General features: G+C 40.4%; 1 non-coding gene across 1 annotated transcript; it reads left to right on the top strand.

Moving 5' to 3' along the window:
* Nucleotides 1–41: 41 nt before the first annotated feature.
* Nucleotides 42–113, top strand: TRNAQ-CUG (transfer RNA glutamine (anticodon CUG)). Its single transcript has one exon. It is a non-coding gene; the product is annotated as a tRNA-Gln (tRNA).
* Nucleotides 114–18758: the final 18645 nt, after the last annotated feature.

Raw genomic sequence — 18758 nt, 5'->3', positions numbered from 1 at the left:
TGAAGTAATTAGTGGACTACAGGCAGCCTTTTGCACGTGGTGGTTCCATGGTGTAATGGTTAGCACTCTGGACTCTGAATCCAGCGATCCGAGTTCAAATCTCGGTGGAACCTGTATCCTCTAAGCTTTTACTTATTCACTATGTGATTGTCAAACAACTATCTTATATATGGCCTTGAACTAAGTAGAAAGGGAGTTTTATAAAATTTAACCTTTGTCTAAAGCCCTTAGAGATTCACCTCCTTAATCCTTTATTTTCTGTCGCCTGGTTGTCTCCTAAGCAGTCTCTTCACTTCTCCTTTTAACATGAGCCCTCTTCCTCAAACCGTGCTTGAAAAGCGTGGATAAAACTTGGTTCCTTTTGCTAGATTTTTCAACCTCCAACTTCTTTCAAGGGCAGGCGCTTTTTCACTCCCTCCTTTTTATTTACAGATGACATTCAGAGAATTTCACCCACCCTCCTCATCAAGATTTATCAAGAACTTCTTGAACCGCATTTTTCATCTTCTAAGCCAGCGATTTTCAATCGGTGTGCTGCAAGAATTTTTAAAACATATACCTGACTATTTAGTCAAAAGCACTGACCTCTTTTCCCTTAGATTGTCAAATTTAAAAATGACTACAGCCAACACAACAATAGTTGTGGGGTGCGAGTGAATCAAAATTATACGTACTTTTTTTGTCAGATTGGTATAATGTATATATTTTTTGGCATGCTACATAATTTTAGTAATTAGTTTATGTGTGCCTTGAGATGAAAAAGGTCGAAAATTGCTGCTCTAAGCTAAACTCGTTTACATAATTATTTTATTTAACACACAACAAAAATAGCAATTTCCATTTTAGCAGAAATGTGCATACTAAGATCACGCAGCAGGGCCTCTCTATATTTAAAGAGTGTTGTTATTCCAAAAAGCTTTTCCCATTTATTGCCACCCCGCATCACCTATATGCAGACCTTCAATTTAGACTTCTGAGCAAGGGTACCTGTAGTAAGCGGAATGATGTCTCCCCAAAGATGTCCACTTCCCAATCTTTGGGAACTGTGACATTGTCACATTGGTGGCAAAACAAAGGGGAATTAAGGTTGCAAATCAATTGATTTTAAAAGAGGGAAATTATCCTGAATCTCCAGGTGGGCCTAATGTTGTTACAAGAGTTCTTAAAGTGGAAAAGGAAGGCAGAGGAGGGCAGAGTGATGTGGTGTGCGAAGGCCTTGTAAAAAATAATAAACGGAGCTCCTTCAAAATGGAGTCAGAGCTGCCGTCCCAGAGGAACTACCTTGCACACCTTACTCCTCAAACCTTTGGGCTGTGCAAACTGGGTAAAATAACCTTTGGACTGGGCTTAAAGCAACATTGTGCTAAAACAACTCTTTGCAAAACTAACAGGATAGCAGACATAAACAAGGACTGAAAATTAAAGATACTCTTTAGAATTAGCATCACTATGTTAGTATTTCTGCACTATAGGAATTCCTTCTATTCATATAATTATCCCCCTTCCCTTTCTCAAAAATATTCCTTGCCTTCACCTCCAATCAAAACCCTACTTGGGTTTCTGAATCAACCCTTCCCCGATAGCTGTTCTTTTGGATCTCAAATAAAGGCTCGCTGCCTCTCACTTTGGCCTTTTATTTTAAGGTTAACAGCTCTGTTAAAAAAAAAAAAAGAAACAAACAGGCCAAAATGGAGTGATCTCACCAACCCAAAACTTAGTAACTAACCTAATTTCAGTTTCTGCCTCTCCCAGGAGTAGTATTTTAAACCAATCAGTCTGAAATATCCTGATCAATACTAGTGAGGTAGGTAATCTTCATGATAAAACCAGTGCCGTTTCCTTCTCCCAAAAGAACATGAGCCCTGGCTGGCGTGGCTCAGAGGAGGCTGTGCCAGCCCGTGAACCCAGAGGTCTGTCTTGTTCGATTCCCAGTCACAGCACAAGCCTGGGTTGCAGGCCAGGTCCCTGGTTGGGGGTGTGTGAGAGGCAACCAATGGGTGTATCTCTCACATTTCTCCCTCTCCTTTCTCCCTTCCCTTCCTTTTCTCTAAAAATAAATAACAATCTTAAAAAAATAAAAATGTGAGGAGGCCGTAAAATAATCCTTTTTTCTTCTTTCGTTGATAACACCCCTTCTGCCCATAGGAGTCTTTCATTTTGAACAACCCCTTAGAGCTCCCTTCGGGTTACTAGATGAGATGTTGCCTGATTCATGAATTGCTTTAAAAGAGCCAATTAGATCTTCTAACATACTTGGTTGAATTTCATTCTTCAACACTCTCAACGAGCACTTGTGGTTTTGAAGGTGGTGGAAGGGGACCAGGAGCCTAAGAATGCAAAGTCTTCTAGAAGATGGAAAAGGCAAGGAAATGGATTTTTCCCTAAGGCCCCCAGAAAAGACACCACCCTTGATTTTAACTGTGATGAGACCCACATCACCAAGTTTGTGGTACTTTGTTACAGCAGTGATAGACAACTAATACAGTATCATTTTCAGTGTTTTCTGTGACAGTATAAAGCAAAAGAAGGTTTATCTAAGGCCTAGATACTGCCTTTTGCAGGGGTGAACATTATCCACATTAGAAAAGAAACACAATATTATTCAAGCAGCCGAACATCTGCCTTACCAATTATATATAAGACACCGTCCTAGCACTACTCAGGTGGGTACACAAGATGGGCCCAAGAAGAATATCAAAAATTAGACAGTTCTAAAGAAGTAAATAAGAGTTCTGGTGATAAGTGCCACAGTTCAGAGACAGAGAATTAGAACTCCCTGGAGGAGGAGGAGCTAGCATTGACCCCTAAAGGAAGAAGCAAGGAAGGAAACACATTTTGGGAAATGAAGAAAATTAGATAAGGAAATGTCGAGCAAGGCCATTAATGCCAGAAGAATAATTATAAACTTTTCCCCTTAAGTCATTGTTTTTCAATGTGCATTCTGAAATGGTCAATAGTGTTCCCCAAAAGAAAGAATGCATGGTCAAATAAATTGAGAACTACAGACTGTCCCCCCACCCCCGCCACAACGCCCTTAGAAATTCCCTCATGTGGACAAAAAAGGAGCCACATACTAAAGCTGACAAGCCCAGGGGAGGCCTGCAGGTCAAGCCTTACACACTCAGAGACCTAAAGTCACATAGGATGGTCTGAAATTAAACTTCCTAACTAAAGGTGAGTCGTGGCTGGTAGTTGTGTCCTAGGCCAGTATCTTCCTGGACAAAGGTCAATCTTTTTACCACAACTGAGCCTGTCTGTTGTGTTTGAGCATCTATAATAAGATACCTTCAGAATGTCAGGGTAATCTCCCTTTTCCAGACCGCTCAGGGGCACCACTGCTGCACCAGAATACACTGCTCAGACGTGCCTTCCAGAAAAAGCCTATTGTGAGAAATATAATTGGCTGAGAGTCTCCAGCTACCACATCTCCAAGATCCACTGCAATGTTTACACTGAAGCTGTGCTCCGTCTGGACTATTCCCAACAATGCCTGAGCACAGTGAGGGTAGTAGATCTGGACCAGTACTGTCCAAAATAGGGCTCTTCTAATGGGCAGTCTTTAGGGCTCTTCAATGGAGAGTTCCAATGGTTTGGAACTCTCCATTGGCCTGGATGAGATTTTCTCATTGCATTCAGGCCTTAGACTCTTTCTAACCAACCCTCCTACCTTCCCTCTCTTCTTGCATAGATATTGAACCTAAATTGTGGTCTGAGGGCCCTACTTCTTCCTTTCATCCTTCACAGGCATTTTCCTCAAATCAGTCTCTTACACTTCCAATTCATCTGGTTTCAGCTTCCGAAGGGCCTGACCCTGAAACAGTCCCATTGGTCAAGTTTTCTATTCTTGTGTTAACATCACACGCCTTTAATTATTAGACACAGGGTGGGCAAAAGTAGGTTTATAGTTGCATTGTGACATTCTTTTGAGTTAATAAAGCTATTGTAATAATCATAACCTGCATGTCTTTTCCCATACAAACAACTGTGAGCCTACTTTTGCCCACTCCTCTACTGATGTCTCATATGCGGTCCTGTAACTGAACGAAAACAATGAATTTTCAGCTGTCTGTCACCACAAAAGCCAAATTTGTGAGGCAGACACTGGTGTGAAAAGAAATAGGTTTTATTCAGGTGCAGTGCAATCTGGGGGAATGGCAGACCCCTGTCTCAAAGCCCATCTCCTCAGCAAGGCCAAGACACAAGCCAGTGTCCGGAATTCCTGCTCCAATTTAAAGTAATGTCTTCTGTAGCCTGCAGGTGGCTGCTAAGAGGTCAGTGACTCCATCCAGGTAGCTTAGTTTGTTCCCAGCTGCCATTCATTTCAGGCTGCCTCCTGGAGCCTACATGGTCATGGTCTCCTAGGCAAGAATACATGGGCTAGTGCATCACTAGGTGGACGAGAGAGAGAGAGGCTCCCTCCTGGAGGCCATGGGCAACATGGATGCTAAAGCCACGTGGCCCATGGAGAAAACAGGCGAATGCACCATGCAGGTGCATGGGGCAAACAAGTGAACCACAAGACAGCCTCTTTGTTCCTGGAGATTATATTCACTTAGGTGTGGGATGGGCCACATGTTTTCTCAAAATGACCCATCAACTTCCCAAACTTTCACACACTTTGGGTGGGTCCACCTCCCAACCAATCCCTTATTTCCCCAGGCTAGACTGACAGGCCTTTTTTGTCAAGCACCACCCCTGCACCATTTTGACGTCTATGGTGCATTTGCCAGCCTTCCCCCCCCAGGTCCTACCCCCAATCAGGTACTAGGAAGCGGAGAGAGCATTTTCCTATCGAATTATCTCACTCGCTTTCTGCTTGCTCAGCCTAAGAACCTCCCCTTGCCACAATCTTGGCTGACTGGGGAGACTCCTTGATGCTCCAACGGACTGTTTACCAGGTAACAGTACTAAATTAATAAATATTTGCATAGTGCTTAGACTAGTGCCTGGTACATAATATGAATGAATCATATGTATTTGATAAATAAAAATCAATATGGCAATTCCATTCACTTTTTTCTTTCTAAATTTTGACTATTTTTAAGGACTTTTGTTTTCAGATAAACCTTAAAGCGAACATATTAAGTTCCAAAAAGATTCACATTGTGCTAATTACTAGTCATTAAAAATACCTTTTTTAAGAAATAAAATAAATAGCCAAGAGGCAGAAACAATACAAGTTCTATCACAGATGAGTGGATAAAAAAATGTGGTATATACGTACAATGGAGTATCAGTCAGCCTTAAAAAGGAATGAAATTCTGATACAGAGACTTCTAGTCAAGATGGCAGTGCAGGCAGACACAGCTCGCCTCTTGCACAACCACAACAAAATTACAACTCAAATATAGGGCAACCATTGCTCAGAACCAACAGAAATTGAGTTGAGTGGGAGTCTGACAACTACAGAATTAAAGAAACCACACCCATCCAGACTAGTAGGAGGCGCAGATCCAGAACAGGCTGGTCCCACATCCACATGTGGTGGACAAAAATTTGGGAGAGATGTATCAGTAGTGAGGAGTCCCAGCCCCACACCAGGACCCTCAGCCCAGGGTTCCAGTACCAGGAAGATAAGTCCCTACAACTTCTGGTTGCAAAAACCAGTGGGGATTAAGTCGGTGGAGGAAATTTCTGGAGCCCCAAGCAGTTCCTCTTATAGAACCCACACACGGATTCTCTTACTCAGACTTATTCCATCTGGATTCTGGAGCCAGGGTGGTGGCTTGAGGGCATCCAGTGGCATGCAAGGTGAGGCTGAGGTGTCTGGCATCAAAATGCATAGAGGCCATTGTCCCTTTTTTGGGCCCTCCCTCCACAGATCCAGCAGACTGGTGCCAAAACCAAGATTCCACCAACCTGGCTAGCACTGTTTGACCTGTCTTATAGATCTCTAGAGACTGCCCCATCTAACTTATGGGCCCACCCAGGCTGCTTTCCCATGTGAATGGCTGGGCTTAGGTCATGCTTTACAACTTCCTAAATCCTCTCAACCAACCAGCAGCTGGACTCAGTGAACCCCAGGCCCAGAACTAGCAGCCTAGATTCACAGCTTGGCTTTGCCTGGGAATCTCTAAGCCCAGCACAAGTAGCAGCCATCTCAGACTGCTTTATAACTCAGGCAGGGTGCCCTGGGCAAAACACAGGTGGGGGCTGACCTTGGCCTGAACCATCCTGGAAACCCCAGAGCCTGTGCACCCAGTGGACAGCTACAGACCACATCAGAGCACCACCACCCTGCCCCTGTACAGCTGATCCTCCATGGAGGGTGGAGGTTGGTGGTCAATGGTCACAGCCAATCCTTACAGCTGACTGGCCTGGGTAAAGCCTTCCCATTGATCTGCCAACAGCAACCAAGGCTCAACTGCACAAGGAGGGTGTACTCAGCCCACACAAAGGGTGCACCTCGAGTACCCAGCTTGGGTGATAGGGGAGGCTGTGCTACCAGACACTATAGGCCATGCTACCAACATATGGAGTCAAAGCAGCTCTACCTAATACACAGAAACAAACATAAGGAGGCTGCCAAAATGAGGAGACAAAGAGACATGGCCCAAATGAAAGAACAGATCAAAACTCCAGAAAAAGAACTAAACAAAATGGAGATAAGCAATCTATCAGATGCAGAGTTCAAAACACTGGTTGTAAGGATGTTCAAGGAACTAGTGAGGACCTCAGCAGCATTAAAATGATCCAGTCAGAAATAAAGGATATAGTAATTGAAATAAAGAACAATGTACAGGGAAACAAGAGTGGAGTGGATGAAGCCGAGAATCAAATCAATGATTTGGAACATAAGGAAGAAAAAACAACCAATCAGAACAACAAGAAGAAAAGAGAATCCAAAAAAAAAAGGAGGATTCTCAAAAAAGAGGATTCTAAAATAAAAAATAGTGTAAGCAGCCTGTGGGACAACTTTAAGCAATCCAACTTTCACTTCATAGGGTTCCAGAAGGAGAAGAGAAAGAGCAAGAAATTGGAAATCTATTTGAAAAAATAGTGAAAGAAAACTTCCCTAAATTGGTGAAGAAAATAGACTTGCAAGCCCGGGAAGCACAGAGTCCCAAACAAGATAGACACAAAAAGGCCCACTCCAAGACACATCATAATTAAAATGCCAAAGGTTAAAGATAAAAAGATGGGAGGGTGGGCGTGGGAGACTGGGGGAGAGGTGAGGGGATGAAGAAGCATAAACAGGTAGGTACAGAATAGCCGTGGGGATGTAAAGTACAGTGTAGGAAAGTGAGTAGCCTAAGAACTTACACACATGACTCATGGATATAAACGTGAGTGGGGGAGGGCCTGAAGGAGTGGGGGGTGCTGGGTAGAGGAGGGGAAAGGGGGAAAATCAGGACAACTGTAATAGCATAAACAAAATACAATTTTAAAAAAAGGAAAAAAAGAAATTCTAATACATGCTACAACATGGGTGTCTTGAAAACATTCTGCTAAGTGAAATAAACCTGGCACAAAAGGGCAGGTACTATATGATTCCCCTTATAGAAGGTACCTAGGGTGAGTAAATTCTTAGAGACAGAAAGTATAAAGGGAATGTAGAGCTATTGTTTAATGGGTACAAAGTTTCCATTTGGAATGATGAAAACATTCTGCAGATGGGTAGTGATGATAGTTACACACAATATGAATGAATTTTATGACACTAAACCACTTAAAATGGTTAAAATGGTCAATTTTATGTTATGTGTATCTTGATGCAAACACAAAACTAAAAGAAACTGGATCTTAGTTTTTAAAACAGGAAACAGAAGGTCAGTATAAAAGAGTAGATAATGGGGCAAGACTGTCTTCGCAGGATCCCTGTCATTCTGGGGCTGTTTGCCTCTTTCCTGAAACCTCCCAGGATTTCTGTGGACTGGCTTACTTTCTAGAACAAAGTTAGCATGTTCATTTTCATTCATTCCGAGCCCAGAAATGACACCCACTTTGGCCTCTGAAATTTCACCATTACCAAGTCATTGCTTTGGATAAGTACTGATTACCAGCCCTCTTTTTTCCCCACACTCCTATCCTGCACCTCTAGGTGTGGTTGTGTGTTTACTAGTCCTCCTATAGGAGTGGATTGGCTTTGCCATTGTGCAACCCCATCAAGTCCTTGCAGTTTCCCATGTGCATGCTTAATTAAAAGAGAAGAAAAACCTAGCAGACCACAATTTTATTTCCTTGGGTGTTTACTCATGAAAAAAGTAGGCCTTTTAATAATTAAAAGATAAAGATACCACAATACTAAATTGGTCAGGGTTAGCAAAAAGAAGATAAAGGTAACATTTTCAGATGCAGAACCAAAGGTTATAATAGAGGAATAATTACTGTATGACCCAGTCAATCCACTCCTAGTATCTGTCTGAAAGACATGGAAGCATATATCCCTACAAAAACCTGTATATGAATGTTTGTAGCAGAATTATTCATAATAGCAAAAAAAAAACCCCAATCTGGAAATAGTTTAAAGGTCCATCAACAAGTAAATAGATAAGCAAATTTTGATATATCCACACAATGGAGTACTACTCAACAATAAAAGGGAATGAAATACTGATACACACAGCAAAGTACATGAATCTCAAAACAATTATGCAGAGTGAAAGCCACCAGAAAAGAATACATACTGTATATTTGTATAAAATTCTACAAAAATACAAACTGACCTACAGCGACAGGAAGCACATCAGTTGTCTAGAGGCAAAACGGAAGAAGGAGAGAGGAGTGAAAAGGCATGAGGACACTTGCAGGGGTGACGGATAGGTTTGTTGTTTTGTTTGTTGTGACGTTTCACGAGTGTATACATAAAACCTGTCAAATTTCACACTTTAAATGTGCAGTTTATTTTTTTTCAAGAGCACAAAAGCAAGAGACACAGAGTGCACAACAGCAGAAAAAGGTCCTCCCTCATCTCCAATATTCTTTTTTTCATTGCTCATAGCAATATTTTAAATATATTTTATTGATTATGCTATTACAGTTGTCCCATTTTTTCTCCCCTTTATTCCCTTCTGCCCGGTACCCCCCTCCCTCCAATATTCGTGAATGCAAGATTGGAATACACAGATTAAAAAAAACACACATTGCTGCTTTCGCACACATTATTAAGCCACTGCATGTTTCCTTTACCATATCTCTGAGCAGTGACCCTTTCCATTCCCGCTGGTCCAGTCTAAATCCTCCTTCACCATTGTTAGGTTACAGCCCAGTTCTACCCTCAATCCAACATGCAGGTGGCTGCCAAAATAACCTTGACAAAGGACGCCTCCAATCATATGACTGCTATTATCATGAGCCATCACTGGGAAATCTCTATATCTACACCCATGTCTGAAAACAAAAGGCTATAAAATAAAATGTTAGCAATGGTTATCTCTGGGGAGTAGGATTACAGGTGATTTTTTATTTTGCTTACCTGTTTTCTATATTTTGCAGTATAATTTAAAAAAATCCTTATCTGTTTTGCTTATTACAAACGGAATGAATACTCATGGTAAAATATTCAAATAATATGAACAGTACAAGAGGACAGTAAAATTGCAAAGTGAAGCTTATTTCCTTGTTGTCACCAACACTATGGTTGCCTCCCCGATATCCACCTTGCCCCTCCCATCCAGGAAGCCACCAGGCAGCTTGGGTGGGATAATCTCTACCCACAGCTTCAGGAGGAGGTTCTGGAATGGTCTAAACCAGTGATTTTCAACCCTAACCTCCAACCTCTGCTATTGAAATAAACACTTCACAACACTGCTTTACTATCCTGACTTTTAGAGTCATTAGATTATATACTATAATGTACAGTTTCTCATGATATAATGCTGTAACTATAATCTATGGAGAAATAATAGGAAGATAATTTACAAAATGATTTGTGCTTGGGCACAATCATTATAGAAGTCATAATGAAGTACTTCGATGCTCGGTAGAATCACCTTTCAGCAAATAGTTTTGACCACTATGTGTTGGGCACTGTTCTAAGTTTCGCTGGGCTACAGACAGAAATCCCTGCCTCATGGAGCTTACATACTAACAGAGCGGTGAGATAGAGAAAACGAACAATCAGTATAATATATCAGTAAACTATATATTACACTAGAGGGTGATAAGTGTTATTGGGGAAGGGGGAAGTACAACAGGGTAAGGGCGAACCAGAGTTCAGAACAGTAGGGAAGTGGGTAGTGGGTTGCAGCTTCAAAGAGAGTGGTCGAGGCAGGCCTCGCTAGAAGGCAACGTTTGAGCAAAGCTTTGAGGGAGATTTGGGACTGAATCATGCAGATATTTAGGGGAAAGTATCTGGGCAAGGGGAATAGCCAGTGCGAAGGTCTTAAAGTGGAAGCTTGTCTGGCGAGCTTTGGGCTGTAAGTGTCCGGCAAGGTGGGCTGGAGTGAGCAGCAAAGAAAAAGCAGCAGCACACTGGTCTGCGAGGTGACGGAGCCGGATCTCGCCGAGCCCTCAGAGAACGCTGTAATGCTTGCACTCAGAGTAACATAGTGCAGCATTAGAAGGCTTGGAGCAAAAGAGTGTGGCATGATCTGGCCTACATTTTAAAAGGAAAATCTGACTGCTATACTGGGGATAGATTGTAGGGAAAGCAGGGAGACGAGTCGGGAGGCTGCTACAAGAATCCAGGTGAAAAATGAATGCAACACTAATATTCACAAGTGCACACTAATATTCAGTACCGTATTTCACAGAATCTAAGCCGGTCCTTGACCAAAGGATACATCCTGATTTCAGAGGGACGGTATGCCATGTGAATTGCGTTATTCGGTGAGAATTGCAATATGCAGGGCTGAACTGGTGACTCAAATACCACAAGTGGTGTTGGCTGTTGGAAACATGATTTTCTGAAACAGTGAACAACTCCTGGTAAAGTTCCAAGTGAAACAAAATACTATTTTATCTCAATTTACTCATAATTTTCATATCTTTATGTTCAGTTATATTAAGATCATGCAAAAGTAGTTCACATTTATATATAAAATTGAATTAGGGCCTAGGTTCAGATTATTATAAACAGGTTTTATAAGTCTACATTAATGAATTCTGTAATGTGTTTGACTATCCTGTATATTGTCAGAAATCGAATTACCTCTGGCCCATAGTATGTGAAGGCCCAATCACTATTACCACCAAAATTGCTCCCAAAATTCACAGAGAGGCCCTAGAATGTGATGCCAGCATAATGTGTAAGTCAGAAACAGGCACATGACCCTACTATTGTGCTCCAATTAGAGAGAAGCCCCCAGCGGTGTGACAAGTGATGGGGACACCACACAGCCCCCGGGGCCTCAGTGAAGTCCACAGGCCCAAAAGCACCTGCAACCCTCCTACCACCAGGGGGAGCCAGCCTTGGGATGAGGATTTTACTTTTTTAATGTTTTTTAAAAATTGTGGCAAAATATGTATAAAACTTGTCATCTTAACCATTTTGAGTGTACATCCACATCATTATGCACTAATCTCCAGAATTCTTTTCATCGTGTATAAAGAAACTCTATAACCATTAAACCACAACTCCTCTTCCCCTCTTCCCCGAGCCCTTGGCAACCAGCAATCTGCTTCCTTTCTCTACAAGCTTGACCACTCCAGATACCTCATATAAGTGGAATCATTACAGTATTTGTCCTTTTGTGTCTGGCTTATTTCACTTAACATAATGTCCTCAAGAAGCTTTTACCTTTAAAGGCAAGGGGCAAGACAGAGGAAAAGCTGGCAGCTGGATGACTGGGTTAGACCCACGCCCCCAGCCCTTCACCAAAGCACACTTCACCTCTGAGCCTTGCGGTCACTTGGCCAATGTAGTCCACTTACTATTTAGGATATTTATGTCTCATTTTTACTACTTGCAACTGAAACACAATAACTGATACCCTCCCCTTCTTTCCTCAAATATTGTAGTATTAACGGTTTGGTGGATAGTCTTTTAGACTCTAACATACAAATAAAAATGTGTGTTTTATTTTTACCCAAGTGAAAACCTAATTTTTCCTCTGACAACTTTCAGTGTTAATATAGATCTCGCTTAACCTGTTTCAGAGCTCCATTGTCCCTATGAAGCATAGTTTATTTAACCAGTCTGCTGTTGGAAAAAAGCTAGAATCTTCTCGGAGCTCTGGGTTCACAAACAAGCTGTGGTGGACATCCTTTTGCACGTTTCCTTTGAATACATTTCGAGAAGAACTGCCTTCCCAATGGTTGTGCCAACTTCTATGCTTAATAAGAATTTGCGAGGGTTCCTGATTCTCTCTATTCTTAAAAATATGGAGTATTGTCCATCATTTTCATCTTTGCTAATATGTAAAAATAATATTTAACTTTTATTGTAATTAGGGGTTCTCTTTCACAAGTGAAATTTTTAAAATTTTAAATGTTTATTGGCCATTTCCATTTCTTTTGTGTGGGGGTGGATTGCCTCTTCAAATCCCTTGTCCATTTGCTTTCCAGGGTATTTGTTTGCCTATAATTCATAAAAGCTATTTATAGAATGGGGATATTAAATCTTTGTCAATAAAATATGCTATAAATATTCCCCCAGTTTATTTGTATTTTAACTTTTTAAATGGAATCTTTCCCATATAGAAAGTTTTTAGCATTATTTTTTTTTCTCATCTGCATACCCACTTGTCTCTACATCATTACTGAGTAAGCTGTCTTGCCCCACTGGTTTGGAATACCATCTTAATACCTCAGATCCCCACAGTCAAACTGCATAGTCCATGGACCTGCTTTAGGGCTTTCTCTTTTGTGCTGTTGATATTTTTCCCACCCATGTGCCAGTTGCTTCTTACAATTCTTTCCTTTCTTTCAAAGTTGTCATTGCTTATCTGACATTTGTGTTTTCCAGATGAATTTTAGAAACAATTTGAGAAATTCCAAAGACTTTATTGGGATTTTTGTTTGAAATCACAGTGCAATTATAGATTAACTTGGGAGGAAATGACTTATTTTTGATACTGAGTTTTACCTTTCATGAACCTATGTCTATTATTCAAGTTTTATATATTTGAGTAAAATTTTATGTTTTCTTTGAAAAGGTCCTGTACATTCTTTCAAAAGTTATACCTTTTATTTATTTGTCTTGTTCTATTTCATTAGTTAGGCCTCCCAGAAAAACATTTAACAATAAAAGTAGTGACTGGCATCTTTGTTGTATTTCCTTTTTAAAAAATAAGTTTTATTGACGTATAATTCACATACTGTAAAATCTACCCATTAAAGTGTACACCTAGAAAACTAAGGTGGATGCTAAAGGCACCAACAGTTGGAGGCCGTCAGCTAGCTACAGTGCTTGCAGCTGACTGAGCATTGCACTTTTTGCCATATTTTCTTTGTAATCCTATATATATATATGTGTGTATATATATATATATAGACACACACACACATATATATATATAATCTCACAAAGTTTAGAATATCCACCTCTTCTTTATTTTTTTCAAGATATTATTTATTTATTTATAGGGTGAGGGGAAGGGAAGGAGAAAGTGAAGGAAAGAAACATCAATGTGTGGTTGCCTCTCGTGTGCCCCATACTGGGGGCCTGGCCTGCAACCCAGGCACATGCCCTGACTGGGAATCAAACCAGTGACCCTTTGGTTTTCAGCCCAGCATTCAATCCACTGAGCCACACCAGCCAAGGATATCCACCTTTTCTTTAAATAATAGTTTGAATCCCCAAAGTGTATAGCACAGGTTCTTGCCCATGGTAGGATTTCATTAAATATGTGTAGAATGATAAGAATTAATAAGGTCCTACCCATAAGTTCAGCATCTTCAGATAATTCTAGGCAGGAAAAGTACATGACACAGACCTTACCAGTGAGTGGTAAATGTTTAACAACTGGTTCCTGAAAGTACTGATTTGTAGTGTTTGCTGATTTCCAAGGTATAAATATTCCCAACATGGTCAATTTCCATACTCACGTAATGTTAACCAGGACGCAAAATTCCTAAAACTTTAACAATCTGCCCTTTCTATCTAATACAAGCCAGCTCCAACATATCACTGTTCCTTACCTTCAAAGACTTCCGTGTGTGTGTGTTTCTTTCCTCTGGGTTTTCATTTATTGAAATGTAAAATTAAAATAACATTAAATGCAATTTTTAAAATAATTTGCCCATAATTCAATTACTCTAATAGCTAACATAACTCTTTATTTTTGTTTTCTCTTCCAATCTCTGCTTTATGCATACATATTTGAACCAGTTGTAATCATAAGATTTTTAAAAATCTTTTATTGTGGCAAATTTTAAACATATACAAAGTATAAGGAATATAATAATGAACCCCAGGTACTATTACCCAGCCATCCCCAGGATCGTAGCTGTGGCCGACCCTGTTCTATCCACATCACCAGCTTCCTGCTCCCCACCCACGTTTTTTGAAACAAATCCCAAACATTATATCCTCCCATCTGTAAATATTTCAGCAGTAATCATTTAATGTTTCATTCTGCTTTTTTCATTTGTAGTCTAAGAAAGACAACGGCATAAATAATTCAACTAAAAAGACATTGTGTTCTGATATTGGCAGCGAGAACTGATTGCGAGGGGCAAGAGGAGTGTCTAAAAGCTCCAGCATCTGAAGAACTTTACTAAAGAGTCTTTTCATGTTTAGCCCTCCCCTCTTGTTGTGATAAAGCACAATAGAACCCAATTAAAATTCCGAGTTATTGTACACACACTGAATCACATAGAACCTGGACTGAATCATAGTGTCTCTATATTTGAAAAATACCCTCCAAAACAAATGTTATTTAATACAACTAAATCCCATGGCAGTTATTAGTCATCTTCTCCAATATTAACTTTTTTAAAAGGATTTTACTATAAACTCCCTTGGAGATATTTTATGTTTTAAACTTTCCATCCAATTATCCTTTGGTCCAACATTCCTTGAAAGAGAGATTACTGTCTCCTTCCCTCATCCCATTAACTTATGCTGCAGTATCATGAATGGTGTCACCCCTCAGCCCTTTAGAGAAGAGCACTATAGAGGAGGCAACATGAAACTCAGTCCAAAAAAGAAATTTGGCAAACAAGAAATCCTCATTGTTCCCATATTTACCAGATATGACATTTGGCATTCTAGTAGAGAAACTCACAGTGTAAACTGGAGAACCACAGGCTGCCCTCATTAGCTTTGTAACCCCTTAGGCTATTAATTACAATTCTGATCCAATATACTATCTCTTACGCTGGCTCTACCCTGCAAGGTAGACTTTATTGTACTAAATTTGCAGATGAGAAAACTAAGACTCAGAGAGACTCACTCAAGAACAAACACTTCAGTGGGGTAGAGTCAATATCCATTGGGGTTATTTGGTTGCAAACAAAAGAAATTGGCTAAGTTCATAAAAAAAAAAAAAAAAGAAGGACATTGGCCCTGGCCGGGTAGCTCAGTTGGTTAGAGTGTTGTCTTGATGTGGCGAGTTGCAGGTTCGCTCCTCAGTCGGGGCACATACAAGAAGCCATCACTGAATGCATTGATACGTGAAACAACAAACTGATGTCTCCCTCTTCCTTCCTCTCTCTCTCTAAATCAATAAACAAACATTTTAACAAAAAAAGACGTTAACTAGAGGGATATTGAACTGCTCATAGAATGAATACAGAGCTGGAGAAAACAGAGCGGGAACCAGGGCAACAAGGATGACTCCATTCTGCAGTGCAGAACGTGTGAACCTTTTTTTTTCATCTTTTCATTTTGTTCAAAGTCCATGGAAAGAGACTTCAGTTGATCTTTAACTTAAGAAGGAGGGCAGGCCATGTAATTTACTATCCCATAAAGAAGTCCCATGATATAAAAGAAGTTAATTCCTCAGAAAGAATTCAGCATGCAGTTTTGAAGGGTGAAATGAATGCTGGGTGATAAAGAAAAAATATTCTGTGGTGACATCTTGAATGCACTGTGCGAATCTCCCTTCAGGGAAGGACTCGGTGCCCCAGCTGTGGTAGTGTTACTTGGAGATAGCCTTTAGCTGTCAGCCTTTCAGGAGCTGCCTTGGCTGCAGAGAGCCACATTGCCCACGGTTATACCCTTCTCAGGATAGCCTACATCACTGAAGTTGGGGTGTGAAGGCCTGGCCACTCCGGTTTACTGCTCCGCAGTTCTCCAGCGAGGTTTTCACTCCAGAGTTCCCTGTGAGGCCCACGGAGACTGTTTGCAAGCCTGCAGCACAGCTCAACTTCCCCTGCACCTACTCCTGCTCTCCACCTATCCCTCCCATAGGTTTTGGTGCCAAGAGTATTTTAAAAAATAAATGCCCTAAATGCTAAGCTCAGTCTCAGAGTCTGCTTTCTACAGAACCCAACCTGTGACATCTCCACTCACCAATTCTGTCTGACTCCAAAGTCCCACATTTTTACCCTACCCACCAAATGTAATTACACTTCATTATGACTTTTTTCTTTGATTGTGGTAAATAACATAACATAACATACACATAACATAAAATTTACCACTTTAACCATTTTAAGAGTAACCATTTTAGTGGTATTCATTACATTGACATTGTGCTACAACCTCATTTTGGCTTTTTATGAACCTTTAGAATCATAGATACACAGAACACTAGAACTGGAGAAGAGAGAGATCTTTACATGCCAAAGTATGCACATTCAGCTATGAGAACTTAGCAAACCATGTGAAAGAAACAGAGAGATTGATGGGGGGTGAGAGCAAAATAGATAAATGAGGCATGTCCCCCCTCCATGGCAAGTGAGTAAGAAGTGTCCATCTGCTGCTCCCACAGGGACCCCAGTTCCCTGCCGCCTCTCCCAGGCAGGCAGCTCTCTTGCTCAGGGTGATTATGGGTTTAAGAATTGCATCTTGCTCCAACATGGCACCAAACACAAACCAACTACGTCAACTGGTCTCACTGAAGAAACAGTGATTGACTAGAGAAAAAATGGTCTGGGCTGGACTGAATGGAAGGTGGCATGTCAGGGACAGCTTGAGGCCTTCCTAAGGGATTTCCAAGGGTAATTTTGACAATATTCAATTTTCACCTTTTCTGCTACCCTTAAAACCTCACCCACGTGAGATACAAAAGCCCTTACATTTGTGTGCATTCCGTGGTACGGCATTAACTCGTACCAAAATCATGACATTGTGAAAAAAAAATGGTGGATGAAAGTACAGAGAAAAATGACAAGCTGAAAAAAGTTCTTATTAGAGCAGTTACGGGCTTCTCTGTGCGTAGGACTCTATAGCTGCGCTGTTCAGTAGGAATATAACGCCAACCACAGAAGTAATTTTGAAATTTCTAGTTTGCCACATTTTTTTAAAAGTAAGAAGAAACAGGTGACATTAATAACATAATTCATTTAACCCAATCTATATTCAAAATACTGTCATTTCAACACATACTCAATATAACAATTATCAATGATGTTTTACTTTCTTTTCATACAGTGTATTTTACATTTGCAATGTATCTCAGTTTGAACTGACCACATTTCAAGTGCTCAGGGGTCATGCGTGGCGAGTGACTTCCTTATTGGACAGTGCAGGTCTCAAACATACTCTCTCATCACAGAGAAATCTCTCACATCTCTGGGAAGTTCGGTCTAATTGGGTAACATCTGAGAGAAAGATGTGGAGATACTTGTAGCTCTGCATCAAAACTTAACCTACCAAAACTGAGGAAGACTTCCCTGCACCCTAGATTAAAAAGTGGGCAACAGTCTGCCTGTTAGCAGAGTGGGAACCCAAACCCAGCCCTAGAATGCACCCTTAGCAGAGAGAAGCAACTCCTCCTAGGACAGAACATGAATCAATAGTTTCTAATTCCCCAACAAGCAATGAATCATTGAGGTTTATTCAAGGCAAGGATAATTCACAGGGCCTTCTAATCAAGTCTGTAAATCACAGACAAGAAGTGTATTCTTCAATTCTCAGTGCCTTCCATCCTCGGGGGAGAAAAAAGCAACCGCTAATAGAGAGGCATGAAAAGACTCCTTTAGTACTGAACTGTTGATTTAATTTAAAACAACACACTCTACCTTTTACAACAACATAAATGAATGAAAGAGCTCGACTTTTACTGCTTCAAAACAAAACTGAAATATGGAACTGAAAACAGCTTTAAGAAAAATGGGACTTATTTTAAAACTTTGAAGTCCATTGTACTAATCTGTGCCTATATATTTAGTCAGGGGCCCTGACCTGTTTTCCTTTAGATTGTCAAATAAGAAATGACAACAGCCAGCACAATAATAGCCATCTGGTGTGAATGAATCAAAATTATACCTATTTTCTTCAGATCAGCAAAAATGTAATATGTTTTTTTGTGTGCCACAGAATTTTAGTAATTAGTTTATGTGTGCCATTGTAAGATGAAAAAGGTTGAAAGTCACTGACCTAGAATATCAGACTCTTCTACTCTTTCACTCAAGGTATTTCCAGACAGATATACAAAGATTGAGAATTTACTTTTTATAGGTTCTTGCCCAAAGAACTATTAAAGGATATACTCAGGAAGAAGGAAACTGAACTCTGAAGGAAGGAGTGGGTGCCAAAAGCAATGGTGAGCAAGAGAACTGGTAAACATATTGGCAAACCTCCAAATAGTTTTAAACGAATAACTAGCTGAAAACATATCAGGAATTAAAATTTAAAAAGAAAAGAGGCAAATATTGTGACAGATGCACAAGCTTGTAAAATCACCGCATGGTACCTAAAAAGTTACAAATACATTTTTAAAATATATTTTATTGATTATGCTATTACATTTGTCCCATTTTCCCCC

Source organism: Desmodus rotundus, chromosome 7 (genome assembly GCF_022682495.2).
Source record: "Desmodus rotundus isolate HL8 chromosome 7, HLdesRot8A.1, whole genome shotgun sequence".
Lineage (NCBI taxonomy): Eukaryota > Metazoa > Chordata > Mammalia > Chiroptera > Phyllostomidae > Desmodus > Desmodus rotundus.
The sequence above is the reverse complement of the archived record's forward strand: the minus strand, read 5'-3'. Positions and strand labels throughout refer to the sequence as shown.